The 8719-nt window shown below is 40.8% G+C and overlaps 1 non-coding gene across 1 annotated transcript; it reads left to right on the forward strand.

Annotated features, from left to right (window-relative positions):
- The first annotated feature begins 4365 nt into the window (after window positions 1-4365).
- On the forward strand, window positions 4366-4437 carry TRNAC-GCA (transfer RNA cysteine (anticodon GCA)). The gene has a single exon. It is a non-coding gene; the product is annotated as a tRNA-Cys (tRNA).
- Window positions 4438-8719: the final 4282 nt, after the last annotated feature.

An 8719-nucleotide genomic window follows, 5' to 3' on the forward strand; every position in this document is an offset into this window, starting at 1 on the left:
AGGCCATTTGAGGTTCTGAACTAGCACCAATTCACTATGTCAGAACACCCAGGTAGGCAGTTGACGGCAATCACCATCCATTCTCTGAGAGCCAGTGGGAACCTGTAGAAAGGCATCCCTCAGTAACGCCCTCTGGTCTCCAACCTCCCCTGCGCCTCCCACAGAATACTTCTTGGATGATTTCTCTACAGACTATGTCAGCTGTTTTGTTTTTTCTTCCATGTGAAACTAATTATCTCATCCACATACTTTTTGTCCTGTGGGTTTATACCTTTTTATTGCTTTATAATAGTTGTTGTTCATTCGCTAAGCTGTGTCTGACTCTTTGCAACTGCATGGATCGCAGCACACCAGGCTTCCCTGCCCTTCACCATCTCCCCGAGTTTGCTCGAACTCATGTCTAGTGAGTCAGTGATGCCATCCAACCATCTCATCCTCTGCCGTCCCCTTCTCCTCTTCCCCTCAGTCTTTCTCAACATCAAGGTCTTTTCCAGTGAGTCACCTCTTTGGATCAGGTGGCCAAAGTATTGGAGCTTCAGCTTCAGCATCAGTCCTTTCAGTGAATATTCAGGGTTGATTTCCTTTAGGGTTCACTGGTTTGATCTCCTTGCAGTCCAAGGGACTCTCAGGAGTCTTCTCCAGCAATCACAATTAAAAACCATTAATTCTTTGGTGCTCAGCCTTCTGTATGGTCCAACTCTCACATCCGTACAGGACTACTGAAGAAACCATAGCTTCAGCTATACAGACCTTTGTTGGCAAAGTGATATTCTACTTTTTAATATGCTATCTAGGTTTGTTATAGTTTTCCCTCCAAGGACCAAGTGTCTTTTAATGTTGTGGCTACAGTCACTATCTGCAGTGATTTTGGAGCCCAAGGAGATAAAGTCTGTCACTGTTTCTACTTTTCCCCCGTCTATTTATCATGAAGTGATGGGACTGGATGCCAAAATCTGTTTTTTTGAATGTTCAGTTTTAAGCCAATTTTTTCACCCTAACTGTTGCTTCTTGACCTGTCTACAGGTTTCTCAGGAGACAGGTAAGGTGGTCTGGTTTTCCCATCTCTTTAAGAATTTCCACAGTTTGTTGTGATCCACATAGTCAAAGGCTTTAAACTGGTCAAAGAAGCAGAAGTAGACGTTCTTCTTGAATGCTCTTGCTTTTTCTATGATCCAATGCATGTTGGCAATTTGATCTCTGGTTCCTCTGCCTTTTCAAAATCCAGCTTTGACATCTGGAAGTTCTCAGTTCATGTACTGCTGAAGCCTCTCTTGAAGGATTTTGAGCATTACCTTGCTTTCATGTGAAATGAGCACAACTGTATGGTCATTTGAGCATTATTCAGCACTGTCTTTCTTTGGGATTGGAATGAAAACTGACCTTTTCTAGTCTTGTGGCCCCTGCTGAGTTTTCCAGATTTGCTGATATACTGAGTACAGCACTTGATTATTATTTATCATAATTAGGAAAATGTTATTTTTAAAAATTGTGTAAGTGAAAATATAGGCACAAATAAGTAAAATTAAATAGGTGTGTGGCCAGACCCATGAACCATGTGTGCATTTCAAAAAATTTTTAAATGTGATACTTCGGTGAGAAGAGCAATTGAATAATAAAGTTGTCTTTACTGATACTATATAGTATTATAAAATAAATTTTTCAGGTATAAAGGAAAATAACTTCCAACTTAGACTTCTGACAAGATCGGGTGTGTTCAGGGTGCTATGGCTATAGACTCAATCTAGAATTCTGAACCCAGGTAAACTGACATTCAAGCAAGAGGACAAAAGAAAGACATTTCAGATGTGCCAAACCTAAGACCATTAACTGGATCAGAACCTCAATGAATTAAGGAGAAAGAAAGGAGATGAACCCAGAGAGAACCAAGGAAAGGCAAAGCTGAAGGATGACACCCCTGGGATATCTGGAGCCGCCTTCTCTCCTGAGCTACTTGCCTCTGTGGGGCCAAAGATACTCTCCAGTCCTCTGTTTCCTCCTCTGCAATATAGAAGCCACAATGCAACCCCCTGGGCTGAATTTTTCTGAGGCAGACTGAGATCTTCAACTTGAATCAGGCTTCTCTGGACAGAAGAGCTGGATCTCCTTGGCTCCCTTGAATGAGTTTTCCCCGTATTGGCAGAAGCTTTTTTAGATTTAGTTTCCTGAATGGTAAACTGGGAAGAGAGCTAATCCATGACAAAGAAGACCCTCCCAGGGGCTCCCAGCAGGCAATGGGAGAAAAGGGTGGGGGGTCTCAGGATATGGATCTTTGATGGAGTGGAGGAGGCACCAGTGCTCAGTAAACACAAGATGAGGGAAGGGTGAACAGGTGCCCTGGGTGTGACTGCGAGTGTGAAAGGGCCTGGTCACAGATGGGTGGATCTAGAGCAGTGGTTCTTAAAGCACGGCCCCAGACTCCCAGCATCAGTGGTACCTAATTTGTTAATCAGAAACTTTCAGGGGGAAGTCCGGACATCCCTGTTTTAACAAGTCCTCCAAGTAATTTTGATGCACCCCCAAATTAAGAAGCATGGGTCTAGAGCAGAGTTCAGAGGATAAGCAATCTGATTGTGGTCCTTGGTTTTCATCCTGGCTCTGCAGTATGTCAAGGCTGTATATTGTCACCCTGCTTATTTAACTTATATGCAGAGTACATCATGAGAAACGCTGGGCTGGAAGAAGCACAAGCTGGAATCAAGATTGCCAGGAGAAATATCAATAACCTCAGATATGCAGATGATACCACCCTTATGGCAGAAAGTAAAGAGGAACTAAAAAGCCTCTTGATGAAAGTGAAAGAGGAGAGTGAAAAAGTTGGCTTAAAGCTCAGCATTCAGAAAACTAACACCATGGCACCTGGTCCCATCACTTCATGGGAAATAGATGGGGAAACAGTGGAAACAGTGTCAGACTTTATTTTTGGGGGCTCCAAAATCACTTCAGATGGTGACTGCAGCCATGAAATTAAAAGACTCCTTGGAAGGAAAGTTATGACCAACCTAGACAACATATTGAAAAGCAGAGACATTACTTTGCCAACAAAGGTTCGTCTAGTCAAGGCTGTGGTTTTTCCAGTGGTCGTCTATGGATGTTAGAGTTGGACTGTGAAGAAAGCTGAGCACCGAAGAATTGATGCTTTTGAACTGTGGTGTTGGAGAAGACTCTTGCGAGTCCCTTGGACTGCAAGGAGATCCAACCAGTCCATTCTAAAGGAGATCAGTCCTGGGTGTTCTTTGGAAAGAATGATGCTAAAGCTGAAACTCCAGTACTTTGGCCACCTCATGTGAAGAGTTGACTCATTGGAAAAGACTCTGATGCTGGGAGGGATTAGGGGCAGGAGGAGAAGGGGACGACAGAGGATGAGATGGCTGGATGGCATCACCGACTCGATGGACGTGAGTTTGAGAGAACTCCGGGAGTTGGTGATGGACAGGGAGGCCTGGCGTGCTGCAATTCATGGTGTAGCAAAGAGTCGGACATGACTGAGCGACTCAACTGAACTGAACTGAACTGCCCACCAGCTCAGTCTGACCCTGGGGCAGGTGCTAGAATTCCTAACCCCTCCCTTCCTGGGGGTTCAGTACCTAAGGCTTCCTGTAGGTGGCGCACAAGGGAGCCGATATAGATCTGTGACAGGTGTTTCTCAAAGTGGGATCCCCCAGAGCCTCGATAAGAAGCTTGTTCCTAACCCCACATCACATCTGCATGTTTTACAAGCTCCCAAGGTGCTTCTTGAGCACAGGAAATCTGAGGACTGGCCCGAAGGGTGCAGCGTGCCCAGGGTCAAATCTGGTGTCCCCGTTAAGCTTTTCCCTGTGGTCCTTCGGTTGCATGGCACTGCGTGCCCTGCTAAGCCCACACTCTAGTTCCCCTGATGGTCCCAACTCATCATTAATCTAGTAAAACGCTCCTCTTCTGTAGCCTTTACATTTTTTGACTGATAGAGGATAGGGAAAAGAGGAAGATAAGAGACTCACTGGCTTAGTTATAAGGTCCTGAACCCAAAGTCAGGACAAGTGGATTCAGGTCCTGAGTTTATCTGTAAGGAGCTGTGTGTGCTTGGGCAGACCAGAAATCCTGAATCTCTGTGTTCAGATGCCCACTGTGAAGGGCATAGACCAGTGACCCTGAAGGCCTCTCCTGCCATGAATACCAGTGTCAGTGCTTTTCCAGAAAGAGCAGGGAGGTGGTTACAGGGAGGGGAACCTGTTGCTTGTTTTGCATCAAGGGAGTAAAATTATAGTGAGGCTGGTTTGGCAGCTTTGAGCAGGCCCAGCCTGGTGAACATCTTGTGGCAAAAATTTATAGGAATGTTGGGCATGGCGACACAGATAAAAGGCAGTACTAAGGCCTCTACTTACATCAGGGGGTATAGCTCAGGGGTAGAGCATTTGACTGCAGATCAAGAGGTCCCTGGTTCAAATCCAGGTGCCCCCTGCTGTCGTTCACTTTTGCTAGCTGGAGCTGGTATTGAAGGTTCAGCTCCTTTCCCTAATCCAGGGCCTCAGGATACCAAGTCCTCTCAAATCTGAGGTAACTGAAAACCCTGTCTCTGAACATCACAACTCTAGAGTGATACGTTCCTCCAACAATGGCTTTTTCTTTCACTTACCACTGGTCTTGTTCTACATAGGCTTGTTTCTACATGTTTTCATTGCCCTAAGTCAGTGCTGTGTTGGTAAGTGTTTAACAACCAGCTCTTGAGGGGAGGGGAAGCATTGATTTGCAGTGTTTTCCAAATTCATGGTATAAATAATCTCACCAAGTCCAATGTCAAGCCACAAACACAAGATTGCTGATCATGGTGTTGGGAAGACATGCTGACAAGTGATTCCCTGGTGCAAGCGGGCTCAAGCACACCTCTGCTCCTGACCCATCTTCCCTACAGTGGCATGGGCTCTTTGACCCCCACGCTATCCTCACAAAGCTTACACAAATAAGAGCAATGGCTATCACAGAATCATCCATTTACTCAAGACATATTTGTGTTCTACTTGATGCCAGACACAGGAGAGACCGAGCTCATCAGGAACTGTCTGTGGTGAGCAAGGGAATCAAATGAAGAAATGGTCAATTGAATGTAAGGATAACTGGATAAATGAAGAAAGGTTCTAATTTAAAAGAAAAGGGAAAAAAAGGACAAAAATAAAAGAAAAGGATTTCTGTAACCAGCAATATGCTAAACTTGATCTTCTAAAACTCCTCCTACTTTAGAATGTCCAGAAATGTAAAGTAAAAGAGAGCAAATATCCATTCGTAGGTCTTGCTGAGCTCTCACAGCAGTAAAGATCTTTTAGGAATGGGGGTGGAGGGTGAACTAAAACCCTCCAAGAAGGACTGTGATGGTTGTGGTGATATAACCTACTTGCCTGAGTCTTAATAGCCATTTCAGTCCAGGAAATTAGGGTTTAATCCCCTCTGGAATCACACAGAGTCAGACATGACTGAAGTGACTTAGCAGTAGCAGCCACACCATTAGTGAAAGGGTGGACTAGGAAAATACCAGCACAAGAGGACAGGGGGCCTTTCTCTCTTCAGGAGGAAGAAGGCATCTCCCCTGAGAATTCATAGCCACGGATTTACTCCCACATATGTTATGGCTTTGAATTTACAGTATCTGCATGGTTCAGAAAGTTCCCAAGCTGAAAGTTAACATAAAAAGTGCACTCAGGCTAACAATGATTCTGGAGTACCCAGAAGAAGCAAACACAAACTCTTAGGGGCATGCCTTCAAGAGGCCCCACAGAACTCTACTGATGAAACCTGGATTAAGATGAGTTCACAGTTCAAAATAGTAAAATATATGAGGAATCCATCTACCATGAATGAAAACCATTAGACAGATAAAGAATGTCAGATAGCAGAATTATCAAACAGGTATTATAAATTAAGTATGGTTAATGTTATTGGAGATATAAGGAATTGAATATATGAGAATAGATGATTTCTAATGAGATGAAGGACATTCATTTAAAATAAAAAATACAATAATTAAAATTAATAGTTTAGAGCAGTTTAGGCAGAGAGAGAGAGAAAAGAGAAATCTGGGAATGAAATGGGATAGAAATCTTAGAAAAAATTACCAAGAACAAAGCACAGAGGTCTAAAAGAATGCAAAACATAAAGGAGTGGCTAAGAAAGGTAGAGAATAAAATTGAAAGTTCCAACAAATATCACATATGAATTCTACAAACAGAAAAAATAATGGAGGAGAGGCACTATTAAAAGATATAATGTTTGAGATTTTCCAGACTTGTACAAAAATACAATGCCTCAGATTTAGGAACCATGAGTTCCAAGAAAGATAAATAAAAATAAATCCATACCTAGGTACATTGCAGAGAAACTTCATAATACCACATGAAAGGATGATTTTAAAAGCAGTCAGAGAAGGATGATTTTAAAAGGATGATTTTAAAAGCAGTCAGAGAAGACAATTCTTGTGAGAAGGACTAACAATTAGACTGACAGCAGACTTTTCAACAGAAGCAATGAAAGTTGGAAGACGATGAAATAAAATATTAAATGTGTTTAAGAGTAACTGGAGCTTCCCAAGAGGCTCAGTGGCAAAGCATCGGCCTGCCAATGCAGGAGACACAGGAGACACGGGTTCAGTCCCTGGGTTAGGAAGATCCTCTAAAGGAGGAAATGCAACCCACTCCAGTATTCTTGCATGGAAAATCCCATGGACACAGGAGCCTGGTGGATTACAGTCCATGGGGTGGCAAAGACTAAACAGAACAAGAGTAACTAACTTAGAATTCTCTACTTAGCTCAAATATTCAGGAGTGAGAGAATAATAAGGTATTTAACTGAAATCATTTACTTCTAACATATCTATCTTTGCTATAAGAACTTTGAAAAGTTGTACTTCAGAAAGAAAAACATAGAACTCAGAAGAAAAGAAAAAGAAGAGAAAAATAGTGAATGAAGATATTAGCAACCATGTTGGTAAATCTAAACAGCATAGATTATACAAATTAATATACTAAAGTCCTTCTATTGTTTAGAAGGAGAGTGAACTGTAAAATATAGTTAGACTATATTAAAACAAAACTTAGCAGCAGCAGCAGCAAAACAGATATGTGTATAAAAAATTTAAAGATTAACTTCTAAAAGCATAGAAAAGGAAGGCATACATTTCAAATCAGTAGAATAAAAAAGGTGAGTAAAGAAAAATTAACCAATCCAATAGAAGGAAAGAATGGAGAAAAGGCACAGAAAAAATCATTATCAATAGAAAGCAAGAAATAAAAAGGTAGAAATGAAGTAAAACATATTACTAAACACAATAAAGGTAAATAGACTATTTGCCAATTAAGATAGAGATTGTCATATTGGATTATACAACAACAACAAAATGCAGCTACATGCTCTTACAAAACATGCAACTAAAATATAAATATCCAGAAAATTTGAAAGTAGGATGGGAAAAGATATATTAAACAAATACTATCAAAAATAAAGTTAATGTAGCAATACTAAGTCAGGCAAAATGGAGTATAGGTTAAAAGTATTATTAAGGATAAAGAGAATTAATTCGTAATAATAAAATAAACACTTTCCCAGGAAAATACAATTCTAAACTTGTAAACACAGTCTCGAAATATGTAAAGCAAGAACTGTCAGAAATACAGGAAGAAACTGACAAATGCACAAGATTGATAGGAGGTTTTAACACATCTTTCTAAGTAACTGATAGATCAAAAGTTAAAAAAAATGATATAGAAGACATAAATAACACAACCCAAGCTTGATGTAATAGAACTAACTTGATCCCTACATACACACATACACACACACACACACACACACACACAAATATATGTACTCTTTTAAAGCAAACAGAACACTTTGAAACATTTATTGCATAACTTGAACACAAAGTGCGTATCAGAAAATCCTTAAAAATATGAGCACCACTACTATATTTTTTTAATGCAAGGCAAAACTCAGTTACAAAAATATGACATCGTTAAAGACATACATTTGGAAACTAAAAAGTACTTTAATAGATAGAAAAGGAAATAACAAAAATCATAACATATTTAAATACTCAAATTGATTGTGGCTGTTTTCACAAGGAGAAGTAGATAGCATCTCTACAGCAAGCTAGCTAAATTATTTGGGAAAACTGTAGCTGGCTAGTTCACCAATTGCCCAGAGAGCCAAAAGCAAAATGTATGAAAGTTAAACCACTGAACATTGAGCTGCTGAAAAACCAATCTGAATTATTGAAAATCTTTAAAAAGTGTGTTCCATTTGCATTCATCCCTTTGTTTGTGTGCAGAACTGCCAAATAAATGCTGATCTAAATTTAGGACCATTCTCCACAATCATTTCACAAGGCAGTTACAGAAGCCAAGGTGGATGCCGGCACGGGGTGGGAGGTACGACCAAAATTTAAAGGTAGGAAAGAGGTTTCTCAGGCACTGGGAGAACTGGCCATTTGCAAACTGATTTTTGGCAACCGGGTCATTCAGCACATAGGATTTTGGTGAATTGTTTCAAGCAATTGTTGACCCAGAGTCTACAGTTGGGGCCCCAGCCTGGTCAGGTAAGGGGGAGGTTGAATCAAAGAGGTACCAAGCCTGTACATGCTAAAGGAAACATATCTTTCTTGGGTACAGATATTACTTTTTTTTTTTAAGTGAAGGGATTTTAAAGTTTACAGATTCTGAAACTAAGGGTGGCATGTGGGATGAGCTGAGAGAAGGGA

This window comes from Budorcas taxicolor, chromosome 4 (genome assembly GCF_023091745.1).
Source record: "Budorcas taxicolor isolate Tak-1 chromosome 4, Takin1.1, whole genome shotgun sequence".
In the NCBI taxonomy this organism is placed as follows: Eukaryota; Metazoa; Chordata; class Mammalia; order Artiodactyla; family Bovidae; genus Budorcas; species Budorcas taxicolor.